The 21,717-nt window shown below is 43.4% G+C and overlaps 1 protein-coding gene across 17 annotated transcripts in view; it reads right to left on the bottom strand.

Annotated features, from left to right (window-relative positions):
* Rbfox1 (RNA binding fox-1 homolog 1) overlaps nt 1-21,717 on the bottom strand; it is a 1,601,479-nt gene that overhangs the window by 997,446 nt on the left and 582,316 nt on the right. The gene's annotated exons all lie outside the window — the stretch shown is intronic.

Below are 21,717 nucleotides of genomic sequence, written 5' to 3'. Positions count from 1 at the left end.
CCAAGACATGTCAAGATGAAAAATGAAAGATAAAATGTCTCTTTTGAGCACAACACAGAGGACCGACGGTCCTACTCAAAAGGAATGGAAAAGAGTCACGGCAAGAGCCAAGCTGGAAAGAGGCAGGCTGAAAAATGTTATGGTGGTGAGGGCAGCTCCTGGGCTCATGCAAGTGGGTAATTAAGAGGCATAATGGCAGCAGGCTGACTTTCCTGTTGTTTCACATCTGTGATGATGAGGGTCTCTGAATCCCTAAGACAGGAAAATGATGACCGTACCTGAGAGAAGCCTAGGGAGATGGCCTAGAGCACAGCACAATCCTGAGAGTCTTTCTTTCCTTGTACAGGAACAACTGATAATGGCTAATGGCTTTTTAACCATTGGAAATAGAAGTTGAGAGAATCTGGGTCCTTCTCCATCAGGAAGAACAGGACACCCACAAAGTTAGCACCAGGGCCTCTGCTTGGTAGCCTGGCTGGCCTGCTCTTTTTTTTTTTTTTTTTTTTACCAGTATTCTAAGCATTTATTTGTTTACTACTTCATATCTCTGTGTTCACATGTCTGTGTAGGTGTGTGTGTGTGTGTGTGTGTATGTGCATTATTGTGTGTGCATTTGTGTGCCCGTTTGTGGAGGGTGAAAGTTAACTCTGGGCCTGGGTATCATGGTCATACCTCAGGAGACATCCATATTTTTGTTGTGGTGGTGTTTTGTTTTCCTATTTTCCTTTTGAGAAAGGTTCTCTCACTGAACAAGGGGCTCACTGACTTGACTAGTTTGAGTGGCCAGGAGGTCCCAGGAATTCACTTGTCCCCAACTTCTCAGCAGGAGCATGTAAGGGTACCACTATGCCTGGTTCTTTAAGTCCATGTTGGAGATGGGTCTCTCATTCTCAAGACTGCACAGCACCTCTTTACCAACAGGGCCATCTCAGCAGGCCCCATTCATTCATTTTTGTACTGCTGGAGATGGACTCAGTGCCTTGCACATAGCGGGAGAGTGCTCTACCATTGGGCTAATCCCCTCTCCTTCTTATCAGCATTCTTGATTCTCCTTATCTTCTTAAGGGAGCTAATTTAGGTTTATAATTACCATACAGAGTAATGTTTCCTTGTGGCATTTTCATACTTAGCTTTTCTGGCTCTTCCCACACCGCCCCCTCCTCTCCTGCCCTTCTTCCTGCCTGCCTATTCCCTTCCACCCTGAGTATGTCTCCTTCCGCTTTCATATCACACATATTCTGATACTATCTCTTTTGCACACTGCAAAATAAAGAATTTTCTAGTTTTCAACAAAGGCCCATGATTTGAGATCCTGCATCTTTATCTTTAGTTAAATTTACATCCTACACATAGGAGATTCCCTAGAGGAGGATGGGAAACTCCTTGGCCTCATTCCTATCCCTTCATGGTCCATACCATATGGCTGTAGTGGGTGACAATTTTTGTCTGGCATAGGGTAGAAGGCCAGGAAGTAGCTAGGGGTGGTCTGAGGTGTCACACCTTAAAAGTTCAAGTAGTTGTTCTTATGTTTTTGGCTACTTGATATCCCAAAAGTACATGTGCAGTTTGATTTCCCCCAAGATGTCACCTTTTCTGAGCTCTGAAACCATGTCTGAAGATTCTTGCCCAATCTTAATGGAGATTTCATTTGGAATAGACTATCAATATGGTGAGTCACTTTAAAGAAAGAGAGCCTTGGGACAATGAGATGATTTGCGACTGAAAACCTGAGTTCAATCCCTGGACCCCACATAGTGGAAAGAGAGAACCAACTCCAACAAACACTTCTTTGTCCACATGTGCACTGTGGTACCTACAGGTAATGTAAAAGTAAATAAAGGAAGGGAGGGAGGGAAGAAGGGAGGGAGGGAGGGAGGGAGGGAGGGAGGAAGGAAGGAAGGAAGGAAGGAAGGAAGGAAGGAAGGAAGTGAGGAAGGGAAGTCAGCCTTAGTCTGGGGACATGGCTTAGTTGGTACAATGACTGCATGGATGTAATGCAATATTTGGTCTGAACACCACACAAATCAGGCATGATGGCACATACCTATAATCCCAAAACTTGAGAGGTGGAGGCAGGAGGATCCGAAGTTGAAGATCATCCTTGGCTCAGTTGCAAAACCAAAAATGCTTTCACTACAGGAATCCTAAATGCTGATTTTTTAAAAGGTTGTTATTTACTTAGCTTATTTGCTTTTTAGCTTTCCATCTTCTCAACTGCACTGACCATGATACAATCGCCTTCCCTACAAGTTCAGCCAGGCTGATTAGCCTCTAACATTTTCCAATCCTATTATTTGTAGATTCCCCTCCTTTTCAATGAGTAAATAAAACAAACAGGGAATGGAAAATTTATTTTGGCATCACACCAACCTAATTAAACTGCAGTTTCATTAGGCTGCAGCAGGCTGCCGAAAAAATAATGTAATTGACCTATTAAAAGTTACTACTTTGGTTCAGTTTCGGAGCTGGGAGAAATTGCACTGTGATTTAAAATGCCTAGTTACCTTGACAAAACAGCCTGAGAAGGGTGGGGGAAAAAAACAACTAGGAGTTGCAGAGAATGGAGAAAATCCAATTAAAAAGGAGACAGGTAACAAGATGTTCTCCACAGTCACAATTACTTGAAGGAAAGCAACAGAATGAAATGGGATCTAATAAAGCTCCTGTTATTTCCTTGACTGAGCGCTGCACATACGCAGGGGCTGGTGTGAACTGCTCCCCCAGAACAGCAAAAGGATGCAGCAGGCCCTTCAGCCTTTGTCTGCTGCCTTCCCCCTCCCTGGGTGTCGGCACTTCCCTTGTTCATGGACCCACTCCTCTCCCAGTCTCATACCACTTGGCTCAGGGAAAATTAATACCTGATCTTGATGCTACATATTATTCCAGACTGGCCAAATCAGAACACAGGATGCCCCTGACTTCAGTGACTGATGCACTCTAGGACCAATCAGAACCATGACTATGACTCTGTATATGTTCTGTGTGTCTGTGTGTGTGTGTGTGTCTGTGTGTGTCTGTGTCTGTGTCTGTGTGTGTCTATGCCTATCTATATGTGGGTGTTGAATGTCTGCACATGTGGATGGAAGAGGTAGATGCCAGATGTTCTTCTCTATCACTCTCTGCCCTTTGAGACAGTGTCTCTCATTGAAGTTACCCATTCAGCTAGGCTGCTTGGAAGTTCAGCAAGCTTCCAGGTCTACCTGTTTCTGCCTTGAAATACTGAGGTTCTCAGCTGGTCATACCTGACTTTTATGAGGGGGCTAGGGATTTGAATTCGGGTCCTCATGCTTACATAGCAAGTACTTTCAGCCACTGAGCTATTCTCCTAGCACTGATTACTGGGACTTTTGATGAAGCAACTAGGAAAGGAGAATTCTCTGGTCCATCTGGTTTTTGAGCAAAAGAAAAAAAAAGTGCCTGGCTTTGATATGTCCACCCTCCATTTTATTGATAAATACAAATGAGAAAAAAAAGTGGGAAGGAGAAGGAGACATAGCCAAGGACAACTCAAGAGAAAAGTGACAAAAGGGGGAGATAGACACTACCCAGAAGAGAGAAGAAGGGAAAAAGCAGAAAGGGAAGACCAACTCTGAATTCTAACTTACCTTTGGATTTTTATCATATGTGTATGTATATGTACATGTGTGTTGGGGGTCAGAGGTCAACATTAAGCATCTTCATCAGTCACTGTCCACCTTATGTTCCGACTCAGGGTCTCTCCCTGAACAGGGGGCAGGTCTTCTGGCTAGGCTGGTTGCCAACCAGCTCCACAGATCCTCTGTTCTCAGCTTCTGCAACTCTAGGATTATTGACACATGCTTCACTGTATCTGGTGTGTATTTGGGATTTTGCAGATCAACATGAGTCCTCATGCTTATGTGGCAAGCACCAAGTGACTAATCCATCTCCTTAGGTCTACCTCTGGTTGGCTTTTAGCTGTTCAAACCTCAAAAAAATGCATCTATTACCTGAAAACATTTGAGTTGCTTTGTTCCATCTGCACATAAAAGCATTCTAATGAGCAGGCTCAGCATCAGTGCAGCTGACAAAGCAGCCCAGGGTGGATGGGGCACACAGGACAGCTCCAGACCTTGAAAATCCAGCTTCCTTTAACATAGCGGAAGTATGAACATCAATGCCTTAGGAAAACAATGGACAGAGCTGAGCACAAACTGGACAACCCCCACAAGGTTTCACTGGGAAGACTGCTCTCCTGCTACCATCAACTACAATGTTCAAAACACGGGGGAGACTTTGCATCAGTGTTGCCATGGAGATGTGGAGATGATATGCCAGCCTCTAACTGAGGCTGAGGAGACTTAGCTGGGAAAGTTCCTAACAACAACCTGCTTATTTCCTACAGTCACACCCTTTGTGTGATTCCACAGATAACTCATTGCATGCTGAGGTCCAGACCATTCCTAAGTGAGCAGATGAGACCTGAAGAGCCTCTCACCAGAGACTGTCTTAAGATCGCTCAAACCATATTCATTTGTTCATCCATTCATTTCTCCAACATAAAGCATGTCCCCGCAACCCAGTGCAAAGCAAGCATTTTCCTAAGCACACAAGGCACAGGAGAAAGTAGCATCCACACATTTTCTATCATTTTGAACTTAGAGTTGATCACATTAAGTGATTAAGTTGTTCTTAATAAAAGAATCACACAAGTCAACCTATCATTACGTGGTGCTGAAGGCATGCCTTAAGGCTAATCTAACTCTGTGCTGGGCTGGGTAAATCAGGGAATGCCTCTCAGCAGTGGTGTTTTATCAAAATGTGTCACATATTTCAATGAAAGATTTAAGTGATAATACTGTAAGATCTCTCTCTCTCTCTCTCTCTCTCTCTCTCTCTCTGCGTGTCTCCTTTCCTCTCTCTTACTCTGTGTGTGTGTGTGTGTGTGTGTGTGTCTTTGTGTGTGTGGTCTATCTACAAGTTCAGATATGTGTGCTTGTGCAGGTCTAGGTGGGCATGTGAATATGGAGGTTTGACATTAGCTGCCTTCCTCTATCACTCCCATTTATTTATTTATTTGTTATGACAGGGTCTCTCACTGAAAGTGCAGGTCAGTAGATAAACAAGCTGCCCACTGAGATCCAAGGATCCTCCTCTATCTATCTCCCAATCACTGGATTACAAGAAAGTGCCATCACACCCTGCTTTAATTCATGTACACACTGGGGTTCCTGCTTATTCATCAAGGACTTCACAGACTTCACTGTCTCCCCAAGCCCCAAGAGTATTCTTGATGGAGTGGCTCAATGCCAAGGCCCTCAGTTAGTGATCCAGGAAATGCAGAAGGCTAGTAGAACAGCTAAGGATAGAGTGGCCAGAGATGAGGCCAGACTACCGCAGCCAGTGCCTTCTGCACCTTGTGGGAAAGGAGATAGCTACCAGGGAACATCAGGAAATCTCCAAGCCCTGAAAAAAGGGTCTGGCCATGGCTGTGGGCAGGCTGATTTGCTGTTCTTCTAATAGACACATTGTAAATGGTGTACACCCACTGGCCTCCAATGCACCACTTAAGTCATTTCCCAATTAAGTAAGTCAAGGACAAATGAGTTAAAGTTTATTTCATTCACCTGACTCTACAGGTTGAAGAGATCCTTCCAGTTTCCAAGGGCATCCATTTATGTTTGAAGACAGAGAATCAAAGGAGATGGACTCTGATATTTTGGGCGATAAAGTCAAAATTAATAACTGCTTAATTACATTTCTCCAAAATGCAACATTATGTCAGCATCATTGACTGTTAAATTTAGGAGTCATAAATACTTTATTATGTTGGAAAACGAGTTGTGAGGTAGGAAAATGTACATTTCTTCAGTGACTGCTGAGAAATAATAGCTAATCTCAAATTAAATGAGTTATTAAGTGCTAATTGGCTTCATCGGAAGGCTGTAAAAATTCTCCAGAAACTTTTACTGCAACTATTTTCAGTCTTATAGTAAAGCTGGGAGCAACTTAATATGGCTTATCTTGTTTTTATTTTTTCTTTGTAATTTGTTCTTTTACATTTTTATACACATATAAAATACGTTCTATGCACTTAGCTCCCATCTCTGTCAAGCTCCCTCTATTGTTCTATTTTTAAAGATTTATTTCATTGAAAATTACATATAGGGGATGGGAGTGTACACCTGAGTTCAGGTGTCCGGGGAGGCCAGAGGTTTGAGATCCTCAGCAGGAGTTGCAGACAGTTTTGAGCTGCCAGATGTGGGTGTTGGAAGCCAAACTCTAGTCCCCTGCAAAAGCAGTATGAACGCCTAACTGCTGAGCCATCTCTCCAGGCCCCTTCCTCCCTCCTAAATCCCAACGCTTGACAGCCAAGGATCAGCTAACTCTTTGCAGAAGGCAGGGGTGTATATTCTGTGCTTAAAGGACAGGAAGCCCTGGTTTGTTCCCACTATATGTCAGTAACATCTCTTTGGTGGTGACAAAAAAAAAAAAAAAAAAAAAAAAAAAAAAAAAAAAAAAAAAAAAAAAAAATCTCCAAACATTGTCAAATATCCCCTCAGGAGCAAAAGGGCCTTGATTGATAATGGACTTGTACAAAAGCCTGTACTTTTGTACATGGGTAGGGCGAACCTTGCATGTATCTGGCTTTATTAAAATATAGCCATCTCTGACTGTCACAGTGTGTCTCCAGGGAAATGTGCCTGTTGACCCAGGTAAACTCAGGAAACATGGCTGAGAGTAGCTTGTTCGTGAGGAAAGAGTGACCTGGGAGGGACGTGCCACCTTCGGCTGGCCAATAGATGGGCTACATACTTCTGAGGAAATCATGGGGTGTTTTCATAAAGAAGCTGTGCCACAATGGAAAGATTGATGTCTAACTTCTTTAAGGGTAGGATTGTCTCTGACCAGCACTTGCTCGTGGCTCATGTCATCCTAGAGAGATCATTGGTGCTAAAATCAAGGCTGAAGGGGAGAAAGAGGTCTTTCCCTCAGAGCAACACACAACAGACAGAGCATGCTCTGTGAGAGCTCTAAAGCATGTCAACAAAGGTCTGTAAGGATGATTGAGTGACCACCTCTCCAGAGAAAAAGACCACAGTGGAGCTGGATTTCTGTGTGACAGCCACCAGAGAACAAGGAGGTAGTAGTTGTTATGGGTCACAAATTCCAAAGTGTAGTGGGACTTTGTAAGCCTTCTGAGAACTGGCTTCCCTGAGCACCGAAACCTAGACAAGTAGCCTTTTTTTAGAAAACAGTGTACAAGCCTGTGCTGGCCTATGTAGTAAATTATTAGTCAATTTTCAGTCACTGTGACAAAAATACCTGAAAACAAGTTCAAGAGAGGAACTTTTAGATTTTATTCTTGCGTGCAGTGTACAGGTTTGTGTCATGGCATGTTTGTGTATGAGTGCGTGTGTGTAGGGGTCAGAAGACAACTTGTAGAAGCTGGTTCTATCTTTAAACCATGTGAACTGTAGAACTGGAACTCAGATTATCAGCACGGCAGCAAGCACTCTGCATTCTAAGCCACCTTGTCTGCCTGAATTATTTATTTTGACTCACGGCTTTAGGGTTACAGTCAGTCCACCATCATTCAGCCCCCCACCCCCACACACACTCAGAGAGAGCACCATGGTGACAGATGTACACAGGGCTGGAGGAAAGCTTTCTCTTTCTTCACAGAGAGGAACAGAGGAAAACATGAAAGAAAGGTCAGGGCAAGTCAGAGCCCTAAAGAGCACACCCCTGGTGACCTATTTCTTCCAGCTGGACCGCCCCCCCCCCACCTACCTTTCAGAGGTATCTAGTAATTCTATCACATGACAGGTTCATCAAGACATTTACACATTGATTAAGGTAGAGCCTTGGCATTTAAATGTTTCTTGAAACTGTCATGGACACCTCCAGAATTAAGCTTCACTAATACCCTTACATAGTTAACTGCATGATTCAATTTACTATCACCAGCAGAGATGAGCCAATATGACCACTGTACACTTTGGAAGGCATGAGGAGGAGAAGAGGAGGCCGAGAAAAATGAGGTTAAAGGATCACCTACGACATTTTGGAGGCGGGATCTCATGTACCCAGGCTGTCTTTGAACAGGTCATGTAGCCTAGGAAGACCTTGAATTTCTGAACCTACTTTCTCCATCTCAGAATCTGGGATTGCAGGTGTGCACCACTGTGTCCAGTTTATATGATGCTGGTGTCTGATCCCAAGGAAACAAGCATGCAAGTACGAAAGCTTGCCAGTCAAGCACTCTGCCACCCAAGCCACATCCCCAATCCCATGGGTGGCATTTTCTAAAATAAGGTCCCTTTCAATACAGTTTATCTAAAGTGAAATACAGTGTTTGAATAACTTCTGCTGCTGGCCCTGGAAGCTGTGGTTGTGGGGAAGAAGAGTAAAAATATCCCCTATGAGATGCTCAAGAAAACTAGGGTGGTACACCTTTGACTGACTCCCGGAAAAATCCATTCAGGTGACAATCAAGACTTGATGTTAGCTAATGAGCACTGGCATTGGGGACAAAATCCGTGTCTGATTGTCAACACTAGAAATGCTGCTGCCACATGTACCCTTGGAACACCCTCAGCCTATCTCAGCTCAGCAGTCATCTGTAGAGGGGACTGAGATGACACCTGGGTGTGATTTAGGTCAGCATTTGGTTTATGCAGTACATCTTCCAGGATGTTCAGGCCCAAAGCAGCCCCTCCCTTCAGTCATTACCATTCATTCTCTGTGACATTTCTGGTTTTGCAATGTTGAGGAAACACATACCCACCCCCTCATTTGTATGTATGAGCAGGCCCCTGTGGGACTGTCTTAGGAAGTTCTTAATCTTCCATGATGGTTATTAGTGTGGCTTTGCATATCAGCTGGCCTAATGATCAACTGACTATTTACTGGCCACATAATTAGAAAGTAACACTTCTCTCCAGGTAATTGGCATGCTAGTGTTAAGAGTCAAAAGGACATGGAAATCACTATGGCAAACTCAGGTGAATCAAATGTAGCGAAGGAAAAATTCCAAGAGCATGGTTTCTTGAAAAGTGGGCATCTGTCACTATGTGTGCAGAATATGTGCTGGATGGTGACAGAGGATCTGGGACAGGGTTTTATGGTAAAGCCCTATTTAAGCATAAGGACCATCCCAGCACCCACATAAAAGCCAGAAGTGGTGGTATGCCCCAATCCTGGGCTCAGGAGGCAGAAAAAAAAGCCTATCTTTGGGACTTGCTGGCCAGCTAGTCTAGCCTAAACCGTCAGCTCCAGGTTCACTAAGACACCTTTTCTCAGCAAAATAAGGTAGAGAGGAATCAAGCAAGACATTCAAGGTAAACCTTTGACTTCTACCTGCACCCAGGCACACATGCACACATCTAAAGTCAACAGAATATGAAGAAATGAAACCCATCCAGTAGAACCCAAAGAAAGACAGGGCAACACCATGTCAGGAGTCTCACTTTGAGCAAAAAAATTCTTTTGATTAGTAACCATGAAATACACCTTAAAACACATGTTAGGGCAGGGCACTGTGGGATTTGCCTTTAATCCTAGCACTTGAGAGGCTGATGCAGGAGGACTACCACATGTGAGAGCCCAGCCTGGGTCTCAGAATGAGTTTCAGGCCAAGCCTATGCTGTGTGGTTCAACAGTGCCTCAACCAGTCAATTAACAAATAAAACAAGTGTCATGCTGAATCAATACAATTTTATTAACTGTTGGTTTTCTATCATGATATGCCGAAGAGCTGATGTGATGTGGAGAATTTCTACTCGAATCTTCCCCTCTCCTCACTTTCCTTCCTCCTTCCTTGTTCCTTCCTATTTCCTGTTTCTCCCCTCCTCTCTTCCTTCATCCCTTCCTTTTTCCTTCTCTTAGTCTCTCTGTCTCTCTGTCTCTCTGTCTCTCTGTCTCTCTGTCTCTCTGTCTCTCTGTCTCTCTCTCTCTCTCTCTCTCTCTCTCTCTCTCTCTCTCTCTCTCTCTCTCACACACACACACACACACACACACACACACACCAGAACACACATCTTTATAAAATTCAGGGACAGTGCCTGTGCTGAACAATATGCAAACCAGAGGATCTCACTGTCCATTTTTATTTATTTCTTCTCAACACCAACAGAAGCAGATGCATGTTCCACCAACCAAACAGCCAAGGACAGAGAGAAGAGAACACCGTCCATCTCTAAGGCCATGAATCACAGTACCTGTCCTTGCTCCCAGTGTCTCCCAGGGACACCACTTTGCAAAAACCTCCTTTACCCTGGTCATTTCAGGTCAAGACTCACATGATCCTAGAGATAACCGGATGGTGATGACTTGCTGTGGTGTCCCCAGAGTCCCACATCACGGCACAAAGGTAACTACAGCTGGGCATGGCAGTGTACACCTGTGCTCTTAGCACCCAGGAAGCTGAGGCAAGATGACCTTGAGTTTGAGGCAAGCCTGAGCTACACAGTGAAGCCCTGTCTCAGAATCCCTACCCCTGCCACACACACCATGTCATCTGATGCCTACTGTGAGTTAGAAAGCAGGTAACTGTTTATTTTGTCTATTTTCAGCACCAAACTATAAGACACTTGATAATAACCACCAATACCAGGCTTTTGTTACACAAGAGAAATCCAATAAATAGCTCTTAAAGGAAGCAATCACCCTTGGGGGAACATGCTTCTGAGGAGCCCCGCCCCTCCCTAGTTGTATCGCCTTGACTAAGTGACTTAGCTGTCCAAGTCCTACCCTCTTCCTTTATACTAAAATTGCCCCCCTAACAACCATGCTTCACTTACTATAATTTCAGGCACATTTGACTAATTGTGGTTCCAAAAATATTAATATTCATCTTGTGCCTCTTGAGAGGCAAACAGTACTCATATAATAATAATACCACTGCTTGAGGGACTGGAATTTGGTTTTCAGCACCCAGATGGAGGTTCCAGGGGATTCACGCCCTCTTCTAGACTCTGAAAGTACCTGTACACAAATGGCATATGCTCATATGGATATGTACACATGAATAAAATAAATAATGACACTTAAAAATAAGCATATATGTTTGGAAAACACATAGTAGGTAATAGGGCTTTTACTGGTCAAGGATAGGTACTTTTCATGACTTCAGGCATGCCATGGGAGTCTTGGGGCTTACCCATCACATATAAGGTACGCTACTATAAATCGAATACCTATAGTTCCCTCTGTTCCACTAGTTTGTTTTCCATGCCATCTGAGCATGTGGTAAAAAAAAAATAATATGAGGGCAGAGACAGTCAAATGACTTAGTTCCTCCCAAGAGAATTTGGTGTAAGTACCCCTCATTGCTGCCTGTCAAGTGGAGACATCCACAGGCTGCCCCATAACTGTGGAACCAACACTATAAAGACTTTCTGTAAGAGCAAGCTTCTGGAAGTATAATCAGGATTTGCAGAGAGCCTTGTAAAGGATGGGCTTTGCTGAGCTGGAAACAAACTTTTATTGTGTTATATCCCTGGCACTTAGGACTGTTTGCTACCATTTTATAATATAGCTTTCTCTGGCTAATACAGATAAAGGCACTGGCTGCCCTTGCTGAGGACCCAGGTTCTGTCCCTATCACCCATATGGTGGCTCACAACATTCCCTAATTCTAGTTCCAGGGCATCTGATACCCTCTTTTGGCCTCTGCAGGCACTAGACACATGGAGTATATGAACAAAAGCTGATGGTACACATAATTCTCTTAGCATCAAACTTGGTTCTTATTATACTTACTTACTATACTTAGTTATACTTACTAAGCTTTCAAAGCAGAATATTAAGAATGATTGGTACAAAGTCTAAATCTGCCTTTTCACTAGGACCACTACCCCATCCAGGCCACCCTTGCTTCTCCAGTCCTAGCAGGGAAGGTTAAGGGACATCCTCATTGGTGCAGTCACTCAGGGATCCATGCAGATGAGGACTCCTCCATGCTTAATGACATCTTCGAAGATCAAGTAGGCACAGGAGAGTGGTGAAACAAGCTGGACAGAGGACCCTAAGGGAGGAAATTTAGGGTGCTGGCCTTGTAAGTGACAAGGATTGCTTTTCTCAGTGTTTTTTGGGGGAAAACAAGTCACATGTCACTATGTAAATAAAAGGTGGGCTGGAGAGTGAGTCTCCAGTACACAGTCATTTCCCAGAGACCTTTCTTTGTTGGGGAAGGACACAAACCAGTAGTTAGTAGTCAGCTACTTTGCTCCAGTGTCTCCTACTACATTCAGAGAACAACTTGCCAACATTTGTGGAATAATTTCCTTTAGTACTGACTTCCCCAACATACTGGAGAGTTCCCTTTAATCTAGCTCAAATGCCTAAAGTTGAAATATAAACAACAAAAACAGTCGTCTCTTGCACTGATAAAGTACTCTCTTTTCTGAGCTGAATTCAGATACTGCCTCTCTTTCCCTGTACACAAAAGTAGAATAAACTCCCCACCAGTTGTTATTTCCTTCTGGGTTCAGTCTTAATAGAATGCAGAGACACAAAAATTGCCAGGCTGGGCAAGATGGCTTAGTAGGTAAAGGGACCTGTCTCTAAGCATGACAACCTACTTGACTTCTGTCCTCAGAAGCCACATGATGGAAGGAAAGAACTGAACTAACTCCTTCAGGTTGCCCCCTGGCCTCCACATGAATGTACACACACACACACACACACACACACACACACACACACACACACCACACACATATACACACACACGTTACACATGTATACATATACATAAATGTATCCATAAATGTCATTAAAATGACTTTCTAGAAGAGCCATAACACAGAGTCAAGAACTATCTCATTTTAACATCCTCAAGCATCTAAAGCTCTTATGGAAGTGTACAATTGAGAGAGCATTTAAATTAAAAGAAAATGTAAATACTGCATGCCAAAAGATCACACACATGCTTCATGAAGCACATAATTGCTTTTAGATACCAGGCTGTAATTATGTTTATCAGAGCTATGATATGACATGCAGAAAGTGACTCACAGATAGAAACCTAGGCTTTGCCTTTCTCAAAGGTCATTCTTAAAGACTGTGTTGGGATATGACCCACCAACTTGGGAGGAAACATAGCATTTCTTGTACATGTGTCAAAGTGACTATATGTCATCATTCCTGGGTGTCAGTTCTTCAAAGAAGATTCTGAAAGAAAAAAATCTCACTTTACTCAACCACAGCAACCCATCCTGTCCAGCAGATGGACACCTCCATAATATCTCATGACACCCCACTTTGAGTCTGAAATCTCAAGGTGAGTTAGCCTTGGTAAGAGCACATCATATAAGCAGGGACCAGAGTGATAGAGCTCCTGTGAGCCATGTACATGATGATAAGTGGAGTCTCAGCCTTTGCAAGGACTAACAGCAGCCCCACTGCCCAGATGGGAAACGGAGGCTTAAATAAATGACATGTCCATGATCTTATAGATAACATAGACTAGGAAGCCATGGGAAATGGTAGGCCACGTCTCTTCTAGGCTATCGTTCAATTCTCTACCAGCTTTAGCATACCCATCAAAGAAGTAGAGGAAAAAGAGTGCTGCAGATTCAAAGATTCGAGCTGTGAACAGAGAAGGAAGGTGTCTTTTAGAAGTAAGCTAAGCCGAGCAATGTGGTGCACTTGCCAGATGAAGAAGGAAGTATATGCCACCATGTCCCCAAATGCACCCATTACATCCATGCCAGGAAAAAAAGGCCAGAAGGAAAGATAGTTGCTTGTGTGTCTCTGAGAGACCAGTGGGTGTCACTGCCTCCCCACAGTGTTCCAAGGGAACCTGCAGCAGGCAGCTGCCTCTGACACCCTACTTGCACTGAGCTCTAAGCCTGGGACCTTCTCTACAAAGTGCTCCTTTCTATAGCTTCTCATCCCGGTGTCTTAAAAAGCAGGTGACTGTCCTGTTCTCTCAACCATCTCCATCAGCTCATAGAGAGCTGAGACATATGAGAGGTTCAGGAATTTCAGGGGTGAGTTGATGGGGGTGCAGGAATCTCAGGGGTCAGTGAGATGATGGGAGTGCAGGAATCTCAGCGATGAGATGAGGGTTCAGGAATCTCAGGGGTGAGATGGTGGGGTGCAGGAATCTCAGGGGTGAGATGGTGGGGTGCAGGAATCTCAGGGATGAGATAGTGGGGTGCAGGAATCTCAGGGGTGAGATGGTGGGGTGCAGGAATCTGAGGGGTCAGTGAGATGATGGGAGTGCAGGAATCTCAGGGATGAGATGATGGGGGTGCAGGAATCTCAGGGGTGAGATGATGGGGTGCAGGAATCTCAGGGATGAGATGATGGGGTGCAGGAATCTCAGGGGTGTGATGATGGCGGTACAGGAATCTGAGGGGTCAGTGAGATGGTGGGGTGCAGGAATCTCAGGGGTCGATGAGATGATGGGGTGCAGGAATCTCAGGGGTGAGATAGTGGGGTGCAGGAATCTCAGGAGTCAGTGAGATAATGGGGATGCAGGAATCTCAGGGGTGAGATGATGGGGTGCAGGAATCTCAGGGGTCAGTGAGATGGTGGGGTGCAGGAATCTCAGGGGTCAGTGAGATGGTGGGGTGCAGGAATCTGAGGGGTCAGTGAGATGATGGGAGTGCAGGAATCTCAGGGGTGAGATGATGGGGGTGCAGGAATCTCAGAGGTCAGTGAGATGATGGGGTGCAGGAATCTCAGGGGTGAAATGATGGGGGTGCAGGAATCTCAGGGGTCAGTGAGATGATGGGGGTTCAGGAATCTTAGGGATCTGGACTTACAGTGGTTGAGAGGAATGCTGATGTTTTTCCAAGTCACCACAGTGAGTGGCAGGCAAGCCCGGGTAGCAGAAACTTGACAGAAAGATGTACTGTGATGCAGCAGAAAGCCTCACCTGGCTCCCACTTGCCACAAGTAGGGAGTAGTTTCTTCCAGTAACATAAACAGGGGGGCAGGCTTGGATGGGGGTCTCTCCAGGGTCTGAACTCTGGACAAAGGGGCTTAACAAGACACCTGAAAAACTTGCCCATATGTGATTGACAAGATTAGGGGCTTGCTTCCCCTCCCCTGTTAGACTGGAGTTCAAGGTCACCCATGGAAAATATTTATTGTGCAGAAGTTCTGAGGATACAAGAGGTATATATAAGTCATACTGATCAATGTCCATGGAGATGAAAGTAGGAAGTCATGAAATGACTACAGGGAAGCTTAGAACAGCTATGCATCTGTCTTGTAGTCATAGGGTACAGTTTTGATCCTGTGGCACACCATAAACCACATTGTGTGCATGTGAACATGCCATAATGAAATGCATTCTTTTGTAGACTCACTTTAATAAAAGAAAAGAAACCTGCTTTTGACCATTGCCATTCTAAAAAATAGCACATACCCATTAAAGAATAGGTGTAAAATTCATAATTAGATCTTGAATGACTTGTAGGGTGACATTGGCTTTTTCAGCATCTCCCATAAAGCTGGATACAGATTAATTAAATATGTATCATTAAAGGAAGCATGTATCCACATACATGATATATATACATTTTATATACACAAATTATACAAATACTACATATGTAAAAGTTAAATATCCATGAAAATTATATTCTACACACACACACACACACACACACACACACACACACACACACAATCTATAATATCTTTTGTGCAGGGCTATGACCCTAACTCTTTTTTTTTAGACAGGAACTAAGTTACCTCGACTGGCCTTGAACTTATTCTGTAGCACAGGCTGGCCCCGGCATCTGTGACTGAAGGGCTGAGAACACCGCTATGTGTCACCATACCTGGCATCAAAAGGACAGTGAATAATCATATACCATTGCTGTAGGAAGTGACACATTTTATGATGTAAGATAAACCCTAAGGCTGGAGCAATGATTCAGTGGTGAAGTGTGTTTGAAGCTCTTTCTGAAGACCTGCACAACTACCTGTAACTCCAGCACTCGAAGATCCAATGACCTCTTTTGGCATCTTCAGGCACCACACATACATGGACATGCATGTATATGGACATATCCACCTAAATTTAAATATAAAAGATTTTTTAATATAAGATAGAACTTAATACACTAACAAAAATCCTTGGAAGCTTGCCAAGTATGGACACACTGTATTGTTTCCTTCTGATGTAAGTTGGGCTTTGTGCTTATACATGGAATTGATGCTATGAACAATATACAAGGCTGTCACTGAGCTGTACGTCTATGTAAATAATAATAATGTTGAATGGTCATAATAATAACTGTGGCAGAATTAATCAGACACTGCTGCGAGTTATAAGAAATGAGAGAAGGAAAGTCACAATCTGTATGACCCCCCACCATGGTTGATACATATTTTTTGTCACAAAGTCATTAAAGGAAGAGTAATTGAATGTCCTCAGTGGGCCCAGCACTCTGGAAATACATCCAGCCTCTTCCTTCTGTATAATAAATATTTCCTGACCAGTCACTTCCCCTATTTAATCAATGTAAAGAAATGTACTAGCAGTAGTCTCAAGGGAACCCTGTCATTCTCCATTCTGGGTAGGTTATGATGACAATTTCCAGAGAAGAATGACCCACTCCGTGTTTACCATGCCCCCCTTTCCCAATCTCTGAGTTCTAGTATGATTGCTGTTGCTGTGTTAAACACCCTCTCCAATCAAAAGCCAGTTAGGGGAGGAAAGGGTTTATTTTGGCTCACACTTCTGGGTTGCAGTATACCATGAGGGAAGTCAAGGTAGGGCCTGGAAGCAGAAACCATGGAGGAATACTGTTTCTTGGCTTCCACCAGGGCCATGCTTACCTAGCTTCCTTATATAGCCCAGGCCCACCTGTCCAGGGAATGGTGCTTCCCACAGTGGGCAAGGCCTCCTATATTAACTAATAATGAAGACACCACACCTAGACATGGCCACAGGCCAATCTGATTTGGGCACTCCCTCAGTTGAAACCCCTTTCTCAGATGAGTCTGGGCTGTGTCAAGTTGACAGTTAAAGCTAACTAGGACACCATTCCAACAATCTGTCTCTGCCTCCTCTTACGTCTAAGTGGAAAGGCTCCATACAGGGAAGAAAACACATTTACAACATGTTCAGTAAAAAAATACATGTGTGAAGGGGCCTTGTAGAGATCAAGGTCACCTCACCGAGGTTCTTGAAAGCCATGGCTCTCAGAGCTGTCCCCACTCTCTGGTGGCATTTCCTGAGCTGCACCCACCCTCCTCTCTGGTTCTCTGGTTCCCCTTGGAAGAACAGCTCATATTATTAAGGGGAAGAGGCTCCGACAATTTCCAGAGAAGCCTTTGGGGAATAGACCCCTTTTGTTTGTAGTTATCAAAACAAATTACTCGCTACATGCCTGAAAGGATGTTGACTCCAAGATGTCTTCCCTGGGGACCCGCAAAGTCGCAAATGTGAATTCTAAACCTTTGTCTTATAAAGGCCAATCTGAAATGTGCGATGATCTGAATAGGGCCTGCTCCTAAGCTATCAGAGAGGACTCTATATTTGGAACACAATAACGCCATTTAGAAAGCAGGGTGCTCTGGGTCCCGGATTAATGAACCAGAGCAGATCTCCAATTGAGGGCCCCGGAGCTTGGAGTCAAAACAATGTACAGTGCTTCCTTTCCCCCATCCCACCGCTCCCAGAGCCGGCCATCAAGGGTGGTATTTCAGAGTTTTTCCAGTCTATAGAAGTAAAATAGTTATAATAATCGAGGAAAAATATTAGCGATTTCCATGCTTAAACAAATGGCACATGGCACATAAATTGCACCATCTGCTATGACTTTCCCCGAGTAGGAAGCTGGCAAATATTGTATAATCATCTACATATGACAGATAATTTCCAGCCAAGTCTAAATAAAAAAGTGCTTTGTCTTCAGGCATCATTTTTAAAAGCCAGAGACATAAAGTAAACAATAAAATGTTATCTCACTGTTTACTTTTCCTATTAAATACACACAAAACTGGTTTATGGCCATGTGCAGTATATTATACATAGGTGGAGACTTTATAATTTTTAAATTTTTGAGTGTATGTGTGTGTTGTGTATGTGTGTGTGTGTGTGTGTGTGTGCGCGTGTGCGCGTGCGCGCGCGCACGTACACATGCACATATATGTGCCTGCAGGTGCCCACAGAGGCAAGAGAGGATGCCAGATCCTCTGGAGTTGGAGTTGCAAGTGATTGTGAGCTGAACAATATGGATGCTAGGAAGCAGCTTGGGTATTCTGGAAGAGAAGTAAGTGCTCTTAACTAATGATTCATCTCTCCAGCCCTAGGTATAGTTTACACACTATTTTATATCTATATATCTATATCTATATCTATCTATCTATCTATCTATATATATATATATATATATCCCAAAATAAATTACTTATGCTTATGAAGCACATATGAACACAAACTGAGTTTATCATGCTTTCATTTTTCCTCCCTTTTCTCTCTTTTTAAACTTAATCAATTCATTCTTTTGTTTATGTGTTGGAAAGAGGATCTCACTAGATAGAAAGAGCTAGTTTTGAACTCATAATCCCCTGCTTGCCCCTCATGAATGCTAAGGTTACAGATCTATACCCCCACACCAGCTATAAACACCTGGGCTGCATATAACAATACTCCGTTTAATTTACATTTTGTTTACACTTATTTGTTTATTTATGGTTGGGGAGCACATGTTCCAGCATGTGTGTGTAGGTCAGAGAACACTTGAGAGGGTCTATTCTCCTCAGGCCATCAGGCCTGGTGACAAGCACCCTTACTTACTGAATCATCTCACCTATGCTCCATTGAATTTATGTTTAACCTGTTCCAAGAAAGGCCTCTAGTACAGCTCTTTTTGGCTCAGAGTACCCTGAGAGTTAAAACAATAAAAATACTGAGTATTAGGAAATAAGTGTATTTTTTTTTTTGATGGAGGAGGTATAAGGCACCGTGGGGATAATTTGTACAAACTGAAAAAATAAATCCACTGTCAATGAAATCGTGTCCTTGCAGAACTCTTGAAGTTTCCTAATATATAACAGAATTAGTGTAGTCAGATTTCATTTAGGCACAAGGCTTGGCCGTCCATTATTTAAACAGCACTGTCAGTCACGAAAGACTACTTCAAGCACATGACAACAAAATTCTCTCCATACTGAAGGTCGCCCTCTAAATCAGAAGAGAACGCAAGGGCTTCCTAACGACTCCTTCTCAAACAAATTACTGACTGGCCTCACCAAAATGAATTTTATTACTGAGGACAAGTGAATTGTACAGTACTTATAGCAAACACATTAGAGGATTAAAATTGATTGAAGGAGATTGGATTTGAAAAGATATAAATAGGGAAGACATGAAAAATCTGCTCAAAGTGAACTTATCAAAACAGCAGTGGAATATAGCCATTGGCCAGTCACCTCTGGAAGGCTTTTTCGGGTTGTCTAGAGAGCAAAATGGAAAGACTTTATCATAGTGGTGTTATTGTGATAATGTACTATGGATGTGAGATAAGTACTCATGGAAGGCACATAGTAACTCAGAAAGACTGTATCCATCCATTGTGGTGGTGATTCTGTGATGATGTACTGTGGATGTGAGATGGGTACTCATGGAATGCATAAGCTAACACAGATAGACAAGCCATGAAACCACCATGACCAACATTGCATTTTTCTGCACATTGACCATATTCAATGGGACTGCAAAAGAAGTTTCAAGTAACTCCACATGGAAAGTATATCCAGGATTCTTCTGTCTGTTTCCAATTAGTTGGAGGAAGCTCAGATTGCTTCAGTGTGGATAGACTATGGAGTGCTTATACAATGAAAGACAATACTTTGCATGTGCCCCTGTACTTAGCATTCTTCTACGAGCTTCCCCTAAGTACAGGTACTAGACTCTAGCAGCAATCCTATGGGGCAGGCTACCAGTAACACAGTAATACACACAGTAATAGAGTGGAGATCAGGGCCAGAAAACACAAAAACTCACCCTCTCCCCATTTTACATGGCCATCAAGAGACATAAACAGAATTCAAATCTACAGATGCCCAGGTGAGGAAAGAGCTCATTTGGAAAAGTGCTTGTCTTACAAGCAAGAGAATCCAAGTTCAATCCCCAGAACCTATAAAGAAAAGTCAGACATGGTGGTGTACAATCGTGATCCCAGAACTGAGGAGGTAGAGACAGATAAATCACTGGGGGTTGCTCATCAGCCAGCCTACCTATGTGGCCAGATACAGACTAATGAGAGACCATGTCTCAAAAATCAAGATGGCTAGTGGCTAATGAATGACACCTGAGGTTGTCCTCTGGCAGACTCTACCCACATGTGTGTGAGAGCATCCATGCACATGGGCTATTGACCCGAGAATGTCTATTCTGAAGTATTAATGTATCTGCAGATTTTAAACACATCAGTAACCCAACTTCCCCTGAAACTGGCTCAGAGAATAGAAGACAGTGTCAGAAAATGGCTAGCATGTTATCTTCCATGGTTCATCCAGGACAATGTCAACAACATACACAGCAGCCTGCTTCCATGACAGTCAGAGGAACTATACTCTGGTACCCACTTGTTCTTGGCTGACTCTCCATAATTCTCTGTAGTTGGTCTATGTGGCTAAGAGAATATGAGATTGGTGATATATGTAAGTTAAATGTAAGTACAGCTTATAAAAGACATATAAGTAAAGAGTTACATGTAGATTAAAAAACACAGTTGCTTCCATCTTTGGAGTGCTCTTACACACTCTCTTTTCCACCTCCTTCCATCCTCTCATTTCTATCCCCCCTCTTCCCTTTTTCCATCCATCTCCTCCCTTTCCTTCCTCTTATAGCTCATTTTGGGGAAAGCCATCTGCCACATTTCCAGGACACTCTAGCAGCCTGCAGAGAAGCCCCTGTGGTGAATAACTGAGGCTTGCCAACAGCTACACAAGTGATCTTGAAGACAGCCCTACTGGTTTTCACTTCCTACCACCCCAGGTGACAGCAAAACAACAATTACCTCACAGGAGCCTAAGCTAATACCACCAAGGACCTTCAGAACTCCCATGGGATTTTATACACGTGGCATTTTGAGATGCTAGCTCAAAGGGAAGTTTGTTACACAGCATTAGATAGCAAATGCACATTACTTCTTATAGAGTTGATCTATTAAAACTTGCTAGACATTTTCAATCTTTTGGGGCTGTAACATGCCATTGTCATTCACAAAGTTCCTGTACAAGAACTGGGCAATCAAGTCACAACTTAAAAGCTACAAATAATAATATTTTAAATGAACCTGTGGTTTTGTGTTGGCCTCCATCCATGGATATCCCAGGCTGTTTGAAGCTCACAGGATGACAGAAGAGCATGGCTGTTAGTAAGAGGGGTTTGTTCATCAAGTCTCTGATGCTAAACCAATTGCTTTAGACAAGCCAGCAGGATGCCCCTCCTGAGACCAACAATGCAGAATGTAAACTGTATCAAACACTAGGTATGCCCAAGCATCTCTGGATACCAGGCACTATGGTAGTGCTGGCACTGAAAACAAGTCCACTTCTTCATGGTCTAGGCATGTAGGCTGGCATCAAATAAGGAGATAAGTGAAGAAAAGAATGAACGGTAACTGTTACAAAAGCATCAGGAAGCAGAGAGATGGGACAAGCATGCCTTTGACTACATCATTCACTGAAGTCCTCTCTAAGGAGAAACATTTATAAAGAGTCTAGAATGGCTAGGCCGGCCAGCCATCAAGAGATCTGGTCCAGGAAAGACAA

This window comes from Peromyscus leucopus, chromosome 8b, assembly GCF_004664715.2.
Source record: "Peromyscus leucopus breed LL Stock chromosome 8b, UCI_PerLeu_2.1, whole genome shotgun sequence".
Classification (NCBI taxonomy): domain Eukaryota; kingdom Metazoa; phylum Chordata; class Mammalia; order Rodentia; family Cricetidae; genus Peromyscus; species Peromyscus leucopus.
The sequence above is the reverse complement of the archived record's forward strand: the minus strand, read 5'-3'. Positions and strand labels throughout refer to the sequence as shown.